The sequence below is a fragment of the Phyllostomus hastatus genome, unplaced genomic scaffold (genome assembly GCF_019186645.2).
Source record: "Phyllostomus hastatus isolate PE091 unplaced genomic scaffold, TTU_PhHast_1.1 phas_scaffold_114, whole genome shotgun sequence".
Taxonomy (NCBI): domain Eukaryota; kingdom Metazoa; phylum Chordata; class Mammalia; order Chiroptera; family Phyllostomidae; genus Phyllostomus; species Phyllostomus hastatus.
Window position 1 is genome coordinate 13387257 of NW_025334006.1, and position 20533 is coordinate 13407789.

Here is a 20533-nt window from a genome sequence, read left to right on the forward strand (position 1 = left end):
CAAAAAGAGCATACACAAAAATTCATATAGTGATATTCTGACTTGGGACAGATGTTTGATTTTGCACAGCACTATAAAAATAAGCCAATGAAAAGCACCAAAAATCAGGGAGAAGTGGCATATCTAAACAAAAGATTTAGAGGATATTATAAACTATGTGAAAAATAGTAACAAAACTTACAAAGACCCATTCACCAGAAAGCAAATCCATGGGCAAGACAAAAATTGTAACGATACCAATTATTTTGTCACAACTCTTAAAAAATATTTCATGAAGTCATTTTTTTCTGATGAGAGTCACAAAGCAGAAATTTAAGAACTTAGGACAAAGATGAGACAACAGGGAAAATAATGCATGAGGTGTTAGAACTTTGAAAAGAGTCAAAGGAAAAAACAATCATAGAAATAAAGACAAATTTTGAAAGAACACAAAAGTAGAACAGAAACTGCTGAAAATATAATAAGCATCATAGAGAGTACAAACTTAAGTATCAAATATAAAGAAATGTAACAAAGTTTGGAAGAATTCAAGAGACTATAATAAATACAGAAGACAGGCAAAACAAGCCCATACATTCATAATTGGAGTCTCTAAAGGAAAATAATGAAACAAAGTTCTATAATATTTAAATATTCACTTGTAGAAAAATTAGTTAAATATATATACTGGAAGAACACATCGTCAGCTAGGTAAAAGTAAGGCAGACTGGTCAATACTGCCATTTATGACAATATGAATGAATCTTGAGACTATCATACTCAGCAAAATACCATATTTTTCCATGTTTGGGCACACTTTTTGCCCAACTTTGTAAGGGAAAAATAAGAATGTGAATTATACATGGGTAGTACTAATTCCATATCTATATAAATGTTTTTAATTCTTTTATTTGTGTTTATACATTAAAAGTGTAACTCTAGAAAGCAATAACAATATCTGTATGCAAAATAATACCCTGAAATTCAATAATCAGTTTTGCTTCTAAATATAAATAAATAAAAAATTAAAACAAAGATTTTTTTTCCTGCAAGTTTAGGCCAAAAACATGGGTGTGCATTACACACCACAAAATATGGTAAGTCAGATAAAAAAGTTGAGAACCATAAGATTGGACTCATATGTGGGATATAAAACTGAAAGTAACAAATGAACAAACAGAAAACAACAAAAAAAAACTCATAGACCCCGCAATAACCGTATGATGGTTACCAGAGGGAAGGCGGGGAGTTTAAACAGGATGAAGGGAGTCAAATATAAAGTGATGGAAGAATGTTTGACTTCTTGTTGGTGGGCACACAATGTAATATACATATGATGTATCATAGAACTGTACACTTGAAACCTATGTCATCTTATTAACCAACATCACCCCAATAAACTTACTGTAAAAAAAACCTTTAGCATATTCTTTGGTGCTATAGTACAGATGACAAGTATTCAGTTATTATTCGTCCAAAAATGTATTAACTCCACCTTCATTTCAATGAATTTTTTCACTCAAAGAATTTTTTATTAGCATTTTCAAGTTATTTCTTCTCTTTATTTATTTTTATTTTCCCTTACCATTTATCACCCTTATATCTCTTCTTCCCACTGCACAATCACCACCCTCTTGACCATGTCCATGAGTCCTTTTACCTTTTTATGCCTTTTTTAAAAAATTTAAACAGTTGCTTTACAGTATCATGTTAGTTATATTCATATTAGTTTCAGGTGTGCAATATAATGATTCAACATTTTTATGCCTTACAATGTGATCACCCACTGACTCTAGTAATTATCTGTCACCATACAAATTTATCACAATACTACTGACTCTATCCCGCTTCACCTTTTCCACCATCCCTTCAGTACCTTCCCCTCCAGCAACCATCATTCTGGTCTGTGTTTGTGTGTTTGTTTTTGTTTTTTGGTTTGTTCATCTGTTTCATTTTTTAAGACTCCATACATAAGTGAAACAATGCAGTATGTTTCTTTCTCTGACTTATTTCACTTAGCATTATACCCTCTAGGTCCATCCACGTTGTCTCAATATCTTTAAGGTCACAAGAAGTCACCTGCCAATGATCATTGCTAATTTCAAGTCAATCATTTTTATTAAATCAGCTGCACTTATTTCTTTTACATTTTTCTTAACATTACATTCCCTCTCTTTCTCTCAACAATCCTACTTCCATTAGAATCCCTCACTTGTGTACCTTACGTTCTTGCTTAATTTTAGTCTTGGCCTGTCAGTGCTCATTCCAAGTATTTTCTTCTAACCTGTATATTAAATCACAAATGCTGTTCTCATCTGTATCTAATACACCTCTAAATCTTTACCAATTATTTATAAATGTGGTTATTATGTTATATATTATATATAATCCTAAAAATTTGAATTTCAGAGTGTCCAGTCCTCTACCAGATTTTAAAGTTCATATTTTATCTCCTTTAACATAGTAAAGTTGTTATTCCAGGTCCTCAAGGGCCCCAATATCTGGAGCCCCATGAATCTTCTCTGTTGCTTATTTCTGCCAGGTCTCTTGCTACCAGTTTCTTTTCCTCATATGCCTTGATGTGTTTAATATTTTTTTATTATGTTATAGACATTTTTGTGCAAAATTGATACTTTTATTTGAGGCCTAAAATGATGTCACCGGCCACCAGAGGTTAATTTATCTCTAGTGTCTGACAGGGCACTAAAACACAGGATAGTCTTTATCCTCTCCTAGAAACTGACACCAGTCTCTAGCAAGGCCTTTTTTTCTGCACCCAACCCCCCACCCCTTTCCCTTTAGGTGGTGGCCCTTTGGGATGCCTCTTCGAGGCTACAGGCATTCACCACAATCCAATCTTCTTCAGGGCTCTCGAACTCCAATTTCTGCTCTCCCTGAAATCTGGAATATTTAGAGCAATTTTTTTCCAGACACACTTCACAAGTCATAATTATAAGCAAAAAAAATAATTATAAACAAAATAAGAAACTACAAAAGTACTGAAGGAAACTATGAAGAATTCACATATAAATGATATTCTAACCATAACTCAAAATCCAGAGTCCTCAAAGTCAAGACTGAAAAGTTTCACTACAAAAAAAATTCTACATGTCTCCCTGGCTGGTGTAGCTCAGTGGATTGAGTGCAGGCTGCGAACTGAAGGGTTACCAGTTTGATTCCCAGTCAGGGCACATGCCTGGGTTGCAGGCCACAGCCCCCAGCAACTGCACATTGATATCTCTCTCTGTCTCTGTCTCTCCGTCTCTCTCTCTCTCTCTCTCTCCCTTCCCTCTCTAAAAAAAACAAATTCTACACATCAAGAAATATCATAAATGAACTCACAAGGCAACCCCTCCCCCAAAATTGTAATTCTAGCAGAAACAAAGAACTACTATTACTAGAATATATGTTGTTAAAACTAAATTACAAAAATGAAAAAGGTTATGAAAAGAAAAAGTAGCTTTCAAACATATAAACAGATGTTCAAAGTGACCTACAGTGGAAAAAAATAATTAAACTTACTTGGAGATGAAACTTTATCTTATCATATTTACAAAAGCTGAAAATTTGAAAAAAAAACACTCTATTAGTGAGAGTATGAGGAAATAGGCATCCTCATATATTGCTGATTGGATTATATATTGGTTCAGCTCTTTTTTTTCTTGGTGTTCTATTATAGTTGTCCCAATTTTCCCCTGTTGCTCTCCCCTGCGCTGCTCACCCCCCCGCCCCCTGCTCCCATAGTCAATCCCCACCTGTTGTCCATGCCTGTGGGTCCTTTACTTTATACCTGTTCCTTGACTAGACCCTTCCCCTTCTTCCCACCATCATACCCCTCTCCACTCCCCTGGTCACTGTCAGTCTGTTCTTTGTTTCCATGTCTGTGGTTCTATTTTGCTCATTAGTTTGTTTTGTTCATTAGGTTCCACTTATAGGTGAGATCATGTGGTATTTGTCTTTTGCCACCTGGCTTATTTCATTTAGCATAATGCTCTCCAGTTCCATCATGCTGTCGCAACTGTCAAAATTTCAGAACTCTTTCACACAACAATCCAACATATGACATATTTTTTAGGTATGCTTGCACAGGTTAAAAAATTATATATATGCATACATTTATTCATTGCAGCATTTTATCTAATAGTAAAACCTTACCTTTGTAATATCAAAATATGCATCAATAAGACACAAATCAAATAAATTATGGTATAAGAACTAAAATCATTATTTTTATTTCCATAGATACACTGAACACCTAACATTTTAATGTAATTACTATTACATATGAATTTTAAATTATTATTAATGCACACTAAAGTTAAAAGCACAGTAGCATAAACTAACACAAACCCTATAAAGTAAGAAATAAAATAAACAATAACTTACGTAAACAGTCAAATTCAGTGTGCACAGTTCAGTGTAGACAGGAAGAATAAGGGTTTTATCAAGAAAAGGAGAGTGAGAAAGAGATTCTATTGGAATATATCATCCATCAAAGTATTTTAGGAAAAAAATAAGATTGGTATATTTTATAAATCATTCAACAACAGAAAATAACTTTCAGTTGCCTTCAGAACTGACTGACAAATTGGCTGGAAATAAAATTCTGAGGTCAAAATCTTATTACTTCAAACTTCCACTGAAAAGGCCTCTATCACACCTCACAGACAGACAAACCTATCTTGCATTTCTACTTCTGTTATGATATTATGTATGTAATTATTTCACTAAGTTTCTCCCACTGTCCTATAAACGCCATGATAATAGAGACCGTGATTACTTTATTTCCCTCATATTCACCTGTTTGTGTCTGACATAGAATAAAGGCACAGTAAATATATTTTAAACAAATAAGTGAGCAAATGAGTAAATGCAAAGAAATGTATCAAACCTCTATCTCGTTGCTTCATTTTCTTCTGGCATTTATCATTAGAGGAAAGGCATCTAAGGAAAGGTCAATTTTGTTCTGTTGTAAATAAGTTTTATTCTAAGTTCGTGCTTAAATGATTACTTAATGCTCTTTTGAATCTGGTAAGCATTTGTCAGTGTGTAGCTTTTTAAAATCTGTACCACAAAACTTTTTTCTTGAGTCAAAATCATTTGGATTAAAAATTTAAATACACCTATTAAAGTGTAGTTATGCCAATCAATGATGTAAGATCTTGGGCAAGAATGTGAATACAGTGATAGCTAACACAGAGTAAGTGCTTCCCTTGTGCCAGATACTCTTTCAGGGGATTCTTGCATAATAATCAATGAATCCCAAATGAATTCTATGCAGTTAGGTTAATTATATACATGAGACATCTGAGATAAATAAAGGTTAAGAAAGTTGTCCAGAAGAGAGAGCCATTGGGGGAGAAGAAATTCTTCCTGATGCGAAAGACATACATGCTCTACATGCACATATATGCATAGAACAGACACAGAGAAGAAACTCAGCAGAGGTTACTTCCAGGGACACTAGGGGAGTAAATATTTACAGCGAGAGGAGGATTGATATTTTACTATAAACACCTTCATACTGTCTGCAAGGTTTACTGTGTGTATATGTTATACTATCAGTTTGAAAAAGAAGAGGAAAACACTACCAATCCTGAATGTGAGTTATTTACGCTCACTTGGGAAGGGATGCCAAATGAAGACAGGGAAAGCTGGGGCCAGAACTCTCAACATCACAATCGTGCCATGGCCAGTCAGGGGCGAGGGTTTAACAGAGAGCACTCAGGCTAGTTATAAACATAAAAAAAAAATGTGTTCTGTGGGTGCTACCAATAAACCTTTAAGGAAAAATATATTTGTTTCCCTTTATTTAAATCATTTTATATATCAATTCATTTTAAAAGGCCATTGTGAAATGTGTTCTCACTAATATATAAGTATACATTAGTCATTTTATTCATTAATAAAACAATTGCATTGTGTTCTATCTACCTGCACTGATATTCAGAAGTATTTCTTTGGAAGCATCACTTGCTTCTTGGTCCCCATAATTCCGGTCTTGTAATCATTCAACATCACATCAGAAGCCCATCATTTTTAAAGCTCTATGGAGGTGGTATGATGAGGTATCAGTATGAGACATTGTGTCAGTTGTCAGGACAAGCACCTGGAAGAAGAGCTAGTCGATACGTCTGTTTCAAAATGAGCTTTAAAAAAGCTATAACCAGAAAGACAAGAAACAAATTACAGAAGATAAGACTTATAGTAGGATGAGCCAGTGCTATTATTCTGCCTTCAGCTCAATCAGACTCAACAAAGAAATAATAACTCACAGGACACAAGACAGGACAGGATGGGGTTGGCGGTGCCTTTTTCACTCCTGAGATAATTACAGGCAAGCAAGAACCATGAACCTTAATGAAAGCACTCAATCTCTATGAAATATATTTTAAATAAGTTTGTACTTGATGTAAGAGTATCACATCATGTGGTGAGATAAAGGCAAATAATAGCTGACATTTAATAATACATTCCAATCAACCTTGCACTCTTATATTCATTATCAGATTTAATATCCCATTTTCTAAGTGTTCAAGATGAAAAACAAGTGTCACAATGGTTAGTGATGTATTCAAAATAAAACACCCTAGAAACAGAAGGGAAAAACTCAAATCCAGGACTCTCGATGTTAAGACCTGAGCTGAGCACTCAGCATTTATCCACTGACTATCCATTTAGTCCCTTTTGCAGCTGCTCTCCTGTGACCTCAGGATGCACTTCTCTCAAGGAGCTTACTTGTCAGTGGGAGAGACAGATGATAGGTATCAAGTGAGCTACATTATTTTTAATTACATTTTGTGATAAATCATAAGTGGAAATGAAAGTGTGTGGTGAGTAAGGCTGAGGTGAAACTCCTTTTAGTGGCGGACTGGAGGAACGTCCTCACAGGCTGTGTCATTTTGCTGAGCACTGAAGGACCAGGAGAAGCCGCCTGAGAAGATCAGAAGGAACGATGTTACAAACAGAAGAAAAACCAAAGTCCTGGAGGTTAACTGAAAACATTCGTATGTTTATGGACCAAAAAGGAGGCCGGCACCCGCACTGTGGATCCAGAGGGACAATGGCCTGAGCGACATCTATACAGTGGGAGTGGGGCCGGATTGTACGAGGTCATAAAAGGAGTTGGAATTTTATTCTAAATGGTATGGGAATTCATCTAAGGGATTTACCAAAACATAACTGTCAAGTTTACATTTTTAAGTGTGAAATTTGCTTGGCAACTGATTAGATGGTGGTGCTATCTACTTACATTGACTGTAGAACTTACACTTGAACAGGGATAGTTTTGAGAATGAAAGGAGGCATTACTAATGATTACACTACAACAACAGGTCTAAACTGGGCTGTTCCAGGCATATTGGTTGGCTTCTGCTACATAGCTCCCTACCAGCTGGATGCAAGTGACATTTATTTAGCTTATGATTCTATGAGTCTATTAGGAGCCGGCTTACCTTAATTCCTCTGGACTCGCAGGCAGAGTGAAGAAGGCCTGCTGACAGCTGAATTATCTAGATGGCCTCTGATTCTCTCTAAACTCCTATGTCTGGCTTTAATCGAGTGGGGGTGAGGAGTTGGGAGCAAATGTGCCACTGGTTGCTCAGTATCCACCAGGATGACTCACACACAGGGTAGCAACAGAGTTCTACAAGCAACAAAAGTTGAAGCTACAAGACCTTTTGTGGCCCAGGCTCATAACTCATGTTGCTTGCAACTGATCATTTCTACTACATTGTGTTTCAAAAGAAAGCCACAAGGCCAGCTCTAGATTTAAGGGGTGAGGAACCAAGCTCCACCTTTTGGTGATAGTTATTGCAACATACTGTAGCTATTTTGCACTCTACAACACCAGACACACTAGAATGTATGCTCACCCTGCATTTACTGACACGAGGAAAACTAAAGAAAATATAGCTGCTTTCCAAGTACCACAAAACAAAAGCTATGTTACTGCCCTCTGACTTCATACCCAGGTCTTAGAAGTTTGAAAACATCTCCTTTAAAATCCATTCCAGGACAATCTTGGAGGTTGCCTCTGTGTTAGGATAATCCTTCAATCCTCCTGAAACCATTGATATTCTCAGAATCAAGTAGGCAGATGCTTCTATCAGGCATAATGTCTGAATATATTGGTCAAACATAGATGTTTGCCCATCTCTGGTCCTGTTTCCTGGTCTCTCAAGCTGCCCCGAGGCAAAATACTCTCATACACAGCCCTAGGATTCTTACCTTTGGAGGGAACTTGTTGATGGCAGCTGCAAAATTAATAACCACAACTGGACCAATAATTTGTCCGTAACTTTGCCAAGTTTTCTAAGGAAATCCAAAAAGAATCAGGATGAAGGTCAGCATCAGAGCAGCAGGAAGAATGTGCCAACCCCTCAGATCTTATAACCTGACAGGTTCTTTGTTTTAGTCCTCCTTCTGGAACTCCCATTCATTCCCTCCTGCCTCGTGTGCAAGATCTTCACCAGTACATGCTGTGGCCAGATCCCCATTGAGACAAACCTCATCAGCTCTCAACGGACCAATATTTTACAAAAGTCCTTATTTTTTTAAGACTTTCCCAGAGTATCTTGATGAGCTGCCAGGTTTGGGAACCTCTGATGTTATTGACAAGTTTATTAAACTCTAGATTCTTTACTTAATTTTGTTCCAAATGGCACTTATGCTGTCTCAGAACTAAAAAATTCAATGTATAAATTATTTTCTAAGAACAGATAAATCATTCTTTTGATTTCTTTGAGATGTTTTCACTATAAAAAGAAAATTTTATGTTACTAAATTTTTAAAATCCTTCTTGTAGTAGAGGTACACTTCTCAAATTTTAGGCACCTGTTTCCTACAAACCTGAATGGCTTTGTTAGGGATATGGTTGATAAATGCCACTTTTATGTAGCAAACCTTCAAGACTGGACATTATTCTCCTAAAAATAATGCTACAATATATAAAAATAAATAATAGCAACCACAGAACATGCAGAAAAGGAAATTCCTGCTCAAACACAAACTAACGAAGAGCGGAATCAATGCAAAGAGCAAAGTTTCCTATTTCTTTCTTTTGTTTACAACAAACACTGTTGATATAATAACAATAATGGCTATAATCATTGAGTCTTGGACTGTGGCTTCCATGAGGCCTTTGTGCACATTACTTGCATTGGACGATTTAATCTTCATAAAATCATGAGGTAGGAGCTATTTTAAAGATAAAGAGTCCAGGACTCAATAATGTTAAGTACATGGTCTAAGTCACACAGTTGGTAAGTGACAGAGCTGTACAGGGCCCAGGTCATGATACCCCAAAACCCATGAATTCCACCCTTACTACTTCCTGCTATGGAGTTACCTTATTAGGGTGGAACAAAGGCAGAGAGGGTAACAAGATGTGAAAACATGGCCGTGATTTCTCAACATATGCTTGGTAATGACTGCAAATTTCACTTCCAGACTTGATACCCTCCCAAGTCCAATGACCAAGCCATAATTCAGGTAAGTAGATACCCGAACTACTCCCACAGGAAAAGGAAGGGAATCATATTTGATCACATGCTCATCTTCCAATTCTAGAGAATATCTAGAGAGGCTTAGTAAGCTGAAAAGTGGATTTTTTTTTTAGGAGGAGTAATGTCTGATTTTGTTTCTATCATATTCATACCTGCCATTTAGATATGGTTTTGGTGCTTCATCAATAAAAAGTAATAGAATTCAGGGGCTTTCCATCAAATGGACAGAAGTCATTGGTGGGAATTAACCTATCTAACTGAATGGATCCATTCAAGGGGGCAGAGAGGAATCAGTGAAAACCTTCCCTTCTCATAGACCATTATATGCATCTTCCTGCAAGGAAAAGGACATTGAACCAGTTTGCCAAGTAGTTCAGGAATTTTTACAATTAGTCAAGAAAAAGTCAGCCACATACGGAGTATTCCTAGGAATGATTTGGTGTGAAAGTGATTCATGTCTCAACTGGTAGTGAATAGACAGTGCAGATCATTTGTACATAATTTGCGCTGTGAGTTTTTGCTGAAAAAAGCTTTCCAAGTGATTAGTAAAGACTTTAAAAAATATCATACATTCATATATCTCTACTTTTTTGTTTGTTATTATTTCTCTCCTAAGTGGGAATTTGTTTAAATTTCAGGGGAGCAAATGTTTTGTTTTATTAGATATATTCCAAGAGACATTGTTTCCAATAAATGAAATATTTCAATATCTATACTATATCTTTATTTTCTCCTGAATGTTATACACAGAGTTTTTTGGCTATTATATAAGGCTTTGATTGAATTATGTTAAGAACTCCTTAAGGTCATTTTAGATAGAGTTTATCAATCAGATTTAATCATTTTTAGATAACATAAAATTCCCCTGTGGATTCAGTGCCACATGCTTGGTACAATAATTGAAATGCATATAGAAGAAAATCAAGAGAATAGAACCATATATTTCCTGGGACTGTGCTCTTAATTTCATAACCCCACTTACCCCCATACTTGTGTTTTTCAAGACCAAGGGATCATTTGGCTCAAACATTAAACTTGTCAGAGACAAGTGCCTACATTTCAGCAGAGGCAGGGTGAAGTTCTATCATATGTAGATCCCTCCTGAAACCTTTTCTTACGAGCTAAACATGAGGGTAAGACAGCAGAGCGAGAGGAAAGGATTCTTACAATAGGAAAATTGCAAGGATCAAAACAAAACTTGTAGAGGACATTATTTTTCATTCTATTTAATTGATGACAAAACTAGAACAATAAAAAAAGTAAAATTAACTTTAAAAATTTTAAAACTGAGATCCTCATAACTGCTGGTGTTACAAAACAAACGAGGAGGGGCCTGAGATGATATAAAGAAGGCCACAGGTCCGTTATGTCCGCCACCAGAGGAAAGATGTCTCTCAATGCCAGAGATTTGTGAAAAGGAAAGGAAACGTTTCTTTAATGGTATAGAAACTTAAGTAGGGATCTAATGTCTTCGCCAAAAATCCTAAAGTCCCTTAAAGCACCCACAAACAGACACAGTCCTTCCTTCCTTCCCCCTTTGCCCAGCCCAGAGTACCGTATCTCCTAAAGCTGCGGGGGTCCCTACTCTGGCGAAGGCACATGGCCCTCCCTGGACCACGGGAGTCTCCACTCTGCCAGAGCCGTGTGGTTCTCTCCCCTCTCAAATGGCTGCGGGAGTCTCCACTCTGCTAAAGCTGTGTGGTTCTCTCTTGCAGGGCTGTGCATGGTTCTCCTCCTTCAGGGCTGCACAAGATTCTCCCCCTCAAATGGCTGCCGCGTCCCGTTTTAAATCCCAGCGCCAATCTTCCTCTGAAGCCTCATTTCTGGCTCCTCTCACAATTGGCTACAGCTGCCAGATTCTGGGCAGGTGTGGCCCTGAGGTGTGGAGCCAATTGTCTCCAGGCTCTTCTGGATCTTATATCAATGCCTCTTTGAGGCTCCCCTCTTGGCTGCACCCTGTTACACTGTTATAAAATAAAGAGATACATCTTCTTCTTTTACACAACTTTATAAAATCTTTTATTTAGAGTTCTTCATAATTTTCCACTATATCAGGAATCCCACTTTAGATGGTGTGAGAAATAATTCTCTTAGGTGTGTAAAACTAGGTGTTTCTGTTATTTAAAATGTAGTCCCTTGATGTAAATTCTGGACTTAGTTAATAAGAATGTATCGATATTGGTTCAATTGTAACAAATGTACCACACTAATGCAAGATGTTAATAATAGGGAGAACTGCTGGTGGGGGTGAATATGGGAACTCTGTACTTTCTGCTCAATTTTTCTATTACCCTAAACTGGTTCTAAAGAAAACCTGAGAAATAAAGGAAGCACATAAGAGGCAGATCTGCACTCAGGTCATCTAGACAAGAAAGCCTAAACGTTTGCTTTGTGGGACTAAATGACTAAGATGAGCTCCCTACATTAATAAAATCACGTAAGAACTGGCCAAAGTATATTTTGTGCCGTGTGTAGGCAGACACCGACAATCAAAGCTAGGGAGTTTTAATGAGGAGGTTTAATTAAGGCATATATCATCTTCAGAAATGAGTTCTTAATTATGAGAAAAATCACTGCCAAACTTAGTTCAGCTGTGCTAATTATCAAAGAGTAGAAATTCAGAAAACGAGGCTGTTAAAAAAGTTATGCTAGAGTGACTTCTAAATGGGAACACACTGCCCAGTGTATTGCTGGCACTCTAATCCTATAACAGAGACTTCTGTAGAGTTTGGCAGGTACAGGACTTTGTTTAATTAATACCCAGTTAGACCTCCTATGAAGTGCAGAGTTTCTCTCTAAACATACTGACAATCTGGGACCCTCAACATCAGAGCTGAGGACTATTACTACATTCTTTAGCCATCCTTTCAATTTTTTAAATAATTCAATTTAACTGGAAGTGTTGTCTTTAAAGAGCCAAAACTTCTCTTTGAAGTTTTATTGTTTAATTATTGCTTTTTAAAATTATTCAGATGAAGTCTAACCCCACTTCTCTACACTTGTACCTGTTATTTTTTTTCTCTTCTAACACAACTCGATTCCCCGTGGCTTCTAGTGTACCCACATAACTCTGTTTTAAACCTCACCACTATCTGGGTGAGTCTCTTCTGGAGGAAATCTAGTTGCTGTGCTTCTTAAACCAGGGTGCCTCAAAGTGCCATCCACTTGGTGTGTCATGTAACTGCCGTCTAAGTTTGCATTAACAGTTAGTCGGTTACAGAACAGTGCTGGCTGATTTTGAACTTGGAATCAACTAAAACACCTGTTTTATTTTCTTAAAAACCGCTATTGAGGCCAGGTATCTCTATATTTTGTAATTTACCTATTGATTAAGTCTAAATTTGTTTTGTCCTTATTGAACAAAAGATTAATGCCCACTTGTAAAAAAATTAGAAAGTACAGCAAGATAAGCAAGATGAGCAGGAATAAAAAGTATAAATCATCCTTTATTCCACACACTTGAAGACAACTGCCATTTACATATTAATATATACTTTATCAACCTCTTTTTCTAGCCATACATATGCTGACTGTGGGATATTTACATGCATTTTGTGCATGCATAAAATATAATTATACATACTCTTATGATCTCCCCTCTTTCTAAGCTGTACTATGTAAATGTCTTTAAATTTTCTAAGTACATATTTATTCATCTATATTTTCATTTGTAATGGCTTCACAATATTCCAGTTTAGATAAAACCTTGTTCCCAGTATTATGGCTTTATGGCTATGTAACAAATTACTTCAAAATACAGTGACTTAAAACCATATTTAGGGCTCTCTCTTCCTCGAGGATACCTAATGACATGTGGCAGCTGCCTGTGTTTTACAAAGATATGGAAGAATCACGCTTATCCACAGCAGTGCTGCTGAGGCCTGTGGGTAGCTGGCCCATTTGGAAAACCCCTATCCAATTGTGACCCCACCTCTTTCCTTTCTGCCATTTTTCTTACCGTTTCTTACAATAAACATAATCACATATATATTAAAAAACAATGTTTACTGTACTTAAAATCTGCAATTTTGAAGAGCTCAACAACTTGTCTCTGCTCTACTTAGAATCAGCTGTAGTGGCTCAAAGGCTGGAAGCCTGGAGTCACCTGAAATCTCATTCCCTTCCAGGACCAGTATATGCTGGCCATTAGCAGCGACCTTAGCTGGGGCCTTCTGCTAGAACACCTACAGGCGACTTTGCCATGTCCCCCAGTTTCACTTTTACCGCATTCTGTTCAGTGAGAGGGCCACAAAACCTGCCTAGGTTCATGGAGGAAGAAGGTAGTAAACAGACTCACACTGTAAGTGAGGGATTGACAAGGTTATGAAAGAGCATGACCTTGGGACTGGAAATGTTAGGTCTGCTTTGGGGAAGTACTACCACCACAGCCACAATTCAGTTAACCCACCTAATACTTTTTAAATTTCCACCATTCTAAAAAATGCTGCAAGAATAATTCTCAATTAAATATACATTTGTGAGTGTTATACAATGATTTCCCTAGGATACATTCTAAAAACAGTGTTTAATGTGTCAATTTTTATGCACATTTTGAAAGCTTTGGATAGATGTTGTCAAATTGCCATTCAAAAAACATGATGGCAATTTAGACCCTCAGCATATGAAGGAAAAAACCCATTTCCTAACTCCAGTTTAAATGCTGGGTGTTTTCAGAATTCATATTAGCCAGTGTGGTGTTATTGTTATTTAAATTTAAATTTCTTTGATTACTAGTACATTTGAACTTTTCATGTCTACTGGTTATTTGCATTTCTTCTGAGAAATTGCTTTTTTCTTAGCCTTGATCACTTTTTCTTTTGATCTTTCTCTTTGAAGTTTTTTAGAGTGTTGTGTATTAATAACATTAAAACTTATTGCCTGTACTGCAATGCTGATTTGTTATTTGCCTTTTATATTCTATATGGAGTTCTTATATTTTCCTATATTCAGAAAAATTTCTTAATAATGGTTTGCTTAAGGTTGTTTTTAAGCCTTGTATATTACATAAAAATTGACCTATATTTTTCTACTACTATATTAGCTTTTATTTTTATATAAAATCTTTAATAATCTGAGTTTTGTTATATAGGAAGAAGTAAAAACATATTTTCTAAATAATTATCTATATTCCTGAAAACTATTTCTTTAATAACCCATTATTTCCTATTATTTTAGATGCCACCTTTATCATACTCCAAACACATAAATATACTAGTTTTTAATTTTTTATTTTCTATATTATTCCATTTATCTACCTATTCCAACTCATTTGTCAATCAAGCTATTCTACCTATTTATCAATGTATTCTTACTACACTATTCTAGATACTGCTGCTTATCAATGATATGTAAACTTGAATTTCTTAAAGCCATCTGAGAATCTTATGGAAGTTTTAGATTCTTTACCTAGAAAATAATACATCTATGCACATACATGAAATTGTTTTCATTCACTCTGCTACAATTACCTATCTCTGAGACCTATCAAGGGTTTCATCTTTGCACATACCTGATGAATTTTATTCATAAGTATTTTATTATTTAGACTGTTATTGTGACTGAGTTGTCTTTTTTACTTCATTTTGTTATATTTGTTTGTTGATAATATGTGAGAAACCTGTTGACTTGTTTAAATAATTCTTTTTTTATCTGGCCACTTTTTATTTATTTGTTTGTTTTTTCAAGCTACCTTTTTGAATTCTTTAAAATCTAATTGTTTGTATGTTAAATTCTTCGTGTTCCATATAAATAATCATATCATTTGCATTGAATATAATATTGCCTTCTCTTTCTCAGTATTTAAATATGATGTATATTATGTTAGAATAGTTAAAACCTACATGCTGGTTAGAATATCTAAAACAATGCTTAATAATAATAGAGATACATAATAAACTTCTATTTTTTAACGCATGAATTTATGAGAATGCAACTGGAGTTTCACTGAGCTATATGTGCAAAATAAAATGTCTTTGTTCAGTTTCTTTGTTCTTCTTTTAAGATTTTATTTATTTATTTTTAAAGAGATGGGAAAGGAGGGAGAAGCAGAGGGAGAGAAACATCAATGATGATTGCCTCTCTGGTGACCCCCACTGGGGACCTGTCCCACAACCCAGGCATGTGCCCTGACTGGGAATCAAACTGGTAACCCTTTGGTTCGCAGCCTGCACTCAATCCACTGAGCTACACCAGCCAGGGCTATTTCTGTTCTTCATAAATCTTTATTCTATTCCCAGTTTATTAACCATAAATGCCTTTTTAAACTTCTATCGAGATGCAATTCACTTACCATAAAATTCATCCTTTTGAGTGTACAACTTAATGGATTTTAGTATATTCCAAAAGTTATACAACCATTACCATTATATAATTCCAAAACATTTCAGCACTTCAAAAAAGAAAGCAGTCACTAGTAAGTAGTCACTCCCAGTTCTTCACTTCCCTCAGCACTTGGTATCTAGTAATCTACTGGTCCTTTCTATCTCTATGAATTTATCTACTCTGGACATTTCATATAAATATTTTTATTATATTCAACCCACTATTCCCAACTCTAGAGATACTTCAGAATACTGATTTATTCTAGATTATAGTAGCTGTTAATTTTGTACTGCTAGGTGAATACTCATCAGTTTTGTAAGTATGCCTGTACATCTTAAGTCATTAATAAACAGAATCATTAAATCATTCAAACAGAAATGAGCCAATTTTTTATATAACTTTTATGTAGGAGTCTTCTGTTACATTGGTATAACAAGCTATATATATTTACACGTCTTTAGAATCATCTTATCAACATATCTCTATTTTGCCTTCAAGTATGTTGCAAAGAAACTCTTACATGAGTAGCTGAAAACATGACACATCGTCTCTGCTTTACCAGCCAAACTTTGCAAGATGCTGAATACAGAGGTCTGTGTGGAATGACGCACCCCACACTCCAATAAAGAAATGACAGAAAACTCTCAAGAATAAACACGAGGTGCTTTTAAAACAAAGCTGATTGTAAGTCACCACATTCTGACTCTTACTAGTCAAGCTACCCTTTTCTGTATGGGAATAAACCACCCCTTTCACAACAAAACCAGGACTCGATCAAGTGACACACAGTTTTCATTCAGAACAAACCCTTTTTAAAAGGTGAAATTGTTAGTTTTTACTTATTTTAAATTCTCTAGCTTTTCCTTTTCCATAATGTCTCAAAAAATATAGACAATGTGGCAGTTGCTAAATCTTCACTCTAATGTCTGCTTTGTAAATACTACAGCCCGATGGAGAGATGGCGAAAGAGGCAACAGTATAATTCACACCAGTATGGTCCTTGAGCCACAGCTTTTATAACATCGCATACAGAATTTTATTATAGTCATTAATTTAATTTATTCTTCTTCCCTAAATGTTTGATCAATATAAATTATCATGAAAGATGAATAGTCATGGACTTCGGCAGAAGAGCCCAAGGAAGGTCCCATCCGATCACTAGTGGTCTCTAGGGCCCCTCCCTGCAGACGAAGCCTGAGGACCTGCTTCAGGGCTAGGGCTGTACCTGGCCCCCAGTCCAGGGCGGGGGGTGGGCAATGGAGGTTTCTCTATCCATCCAGGCTCCTCTTGCAGCCCAGCCCTTCACGGCCCCTCTACTGTCAGCCACACCTGGTGTTCAGACAAAGCTGGCTTCCCACTCACTGGGGTGAGGCCACAGCCTCAGAAGCCACCCATCTCTGGAATCTCTTCCAAATACCCTCTTGAAAAGAGTTTGACCTCCCCTTACCTAACTCAAATGGCAGGGATTTTCAGTTCTCAGAATTTAGCAGCCACCGCCACCAAACCCCCAGATATCAAGTCTGTTCGAGCCATCTCTGAACTTCTTTGTTCCCCTGAGCTGCCCTGAGTCAAGTAAGAAGGCGACCCTTAGACAATCAATCCACTGAAACAGCCAAATAACATCCGCATTCACTCCACAAAAACCCTTGGTTTGTGAGCAACTCGGAACTCCTTGCTCCCGTAGCCTTGAGTTTTTCTGACTTGCAGATGGAAACCACGTAATAAACTCATCTTTCTATTTTGTTTTAGTGTATAGTTTAGTTTTTGACAACACATACCTGTGTACACACAGGGGACCGCACAGAGGTTCACACTGAATGGCGTGACTCATAGCACATAAATGACAGAAAACCCTAAAAAGAAATTAACATTGGCTTAGGAGGAAAAAACCACTCTATGCTGTCCATCCTGGCAAAAGCCACACGCAGAGCTCTCTCGGAAGTAGGAAGTAATGCGCTTGCGCAGTGCAGTAGCACCTGGTGGCGGTGACAGGTCAGCAGTGAGTGTGTGACTGGAGACAAGGTGGATGCTTCCGCACCATCCCCCTCCCCCTTTGACACTCCACAGTGAGCAGCACCTTAACCAAGATCAGGGATAACAAAGCAGAGATGACTCAGACTCAAAAGAACAAGGTCACAGCACATCACCTAGGGGTGCATAAGACTCACAGGTGATGCTGGAATTTTCACCTGAGTTTCATTGGGCTTGTAGATTTTCACCTGTGGGGAAGTCAACTCTACTAAGTAACTTGGCAGGGTTATTTTCAGACGTGGCAGCCTATGATTTCACTACTCTGACCACTGTGCCTGATGTCATCAGATGTAACGGGTACCGGCCAGCAGTATCCATCTCGGTTGCGGATGCTCGTCGAAACATGCTAAAAACATACACAGAGACAACCAGGTCCTGTGGGGGAATAGGAACAGCAAGGCCACTCCTCACGTGGGGAGTGCCGCTTGGCCACCCTCTCCCCTGGAGGGTGCCATGGCCACTCCTCACATGGGGAGCACCCCATGTCCATACCCAAGCAGCGTTTTATTGAGAAAACAGATTTAGTTTGTGGATTCACAGTCTGGCAGAAAAGATCAAGATACGTAAACAACTTACAAAGGTGGGGAGAGAACTCCTGCTGTGATTCCAGGCAAACTTTGGGGTTTTTAACATAGGAAAGAGGTACAGGTTCCAAAAGTTTCCTGCCTGTGTTTTTAAATTCCAAGATAATAACATCCTCCAGCAAACAGATCTCACAGGATCTTGCATATTTTATGTTTCAGGCCTGATTACCCCAGGGGTCCGCAGTTTCTGGTCTGGGCTGTTTTGCCCCAGCAGGTCTCAAGACAAAGGCAGCTAGGAGACTTGGATTTCTCACATCCAAGAGCAAAGACTCAGGCTTTGACAAAGCCAAAGCGGGTAGGGGTTGATGTTTGATCACCCTGTTATTTCCACAGCCCTGTGAGTCCCTGTCATTCCTTTGTGAACACGTCTGTCTTAGATTCATTCTCTATCCAAGAGAATTGGCTGCCGTTCATGCCAGGGAAATAAGTTTTGTCTCCTTAGTGGCTCCTGGTCCAGAGGTTTTTCACTCAGCCTAAGTCACAGGGGGTCACAGCTTCCTGAGACCAGGCAGGGCAGCCCCCAACAATCAGATACAAAGGTGCCAAGATCCAGCTCTTGAATCTCCCAGGTATCAGTGAGGATGCTAAGGATGGGAAAGGTACAGATCGTCAAGTCACTGCAGTGGCCTGAACCTATAACTTGATCCTGATTGTTCTGAATCCTGAAATCTTTAGGACATAAGATCATTGAAAATGAGCTGGAAGGCTCTGGCACTGACTTGAACAGCCAACCTCCCCCCACCTCCCACCCCACAATATTGCTGTTAGAAGAAGGATAAGGAAGGCATTAAACTCATAGCCACTTGCTCTCAGAGTGAGCTGGGTACTGACACTATGAAGAGCAGGCCTAATACTCACTTCATAATGCTGATGTGTCTCTGCAGAGTGATGCCACATCAGATGATCTCACTGACGCAATGGAAGGAAACAGCGTATATCCCCAGTACCTAGGTATTACATAGGATTGATCAGATTTCCAGTGAAGAATTGACTGTCATCTAATAGGTCCCTATTTACCCAAAATTCGGCCCATCACCGAATTTTGACCACCAAATCCTCTACTAGGAGGATTTACACCAAACCTAAAGGCCAGTGGACCTTATGTATATAATCATGTATCCCCAATGGTGCTTCCTTACCTTAGGACCACTGCAGAGGATTTCTGCATGAAAAGTCACAAAAATCTCATCAAAGAATTTAAATGTGATCTGCTCTGGGGTCTCTCTGTGAAACAAAATCCTCAAAAAGAGGGCAAAAATACCTTTCAGATTGTGGAAAAGTGGCTGCTTCCTGTATCCTCATCTGCCAGGCCAACCACACCAGCTCTCCCCATGACCAGTACCCTACCCTGGTCCTTTCTGGCTTTGGCAGCCACTGGATCAGAATTCAAGGAAGGGAGAGAGAGGTACTCAAACTGGAGTTTCAGTTGCTTTATCTTGCTGTCACCTTGTATATTGGACTATATTAAGGACCTGATAGGGAAAAAATGACCACATTTGGTAAGGATTTAGCAAATAGCTATTCATAATGACTGTGGTCATAGGATCACAAACATTTTGGAAATCTTGTTCAGGGCATGTGTATGCAAATCTGAAAATATGTAAACAAGGACACCTTTAACTAAGGTGAGGCTAATAAATGTTTAATGAATTCTTGAATGACATAACCTTTCAGTGACAGTGCTTTCTCTGATTTTAATGCTTGCCCATAGCACACATCAGTAATTAATGATTTAAATGTTTATCTTTCATCATTTAATTATTGGGAAATAAAGACACACCTGAATATATTCTATTACTGAAGAAAACTACAAAATGCTATAACTACCAAAGACAAAAAAAATTATGAAAGCTTATATAAAGCATACTTTGTTGATTTTAAAGTAACATACATTTACAAAAATATATTAAGATAAATATAAGCTTTGTAGTAACATAAGTACTTCATATTTGATTTATGATTGTGATGGATAGGAACTGCTACAAAACAGAAGAAAAAGAAAATCCGTAGAATGTTAAATTCTAGCCTGTGTTCATGACTTTTCGTGCCACATAGTGAATTATTCATTCATAGAACATTGATAACAATATGGCATATGATCTAGACACAGTG

The 20533-nt window shown here is 37.3% G+C and overlaps 1 pseudogene; it reads left to right on the forward strand.

Annotated features, from left to right (window-relative positions):
• The first annotated feature begins 17757 nt into the window (after positions 1-17757).
• LOC123829724 lies at positions 17758-19911 on the forward strand (annotated as a pseudogene).
• The last annotated feature ends 622 nt before the right edge of the window (positions 19912-20533 follow it).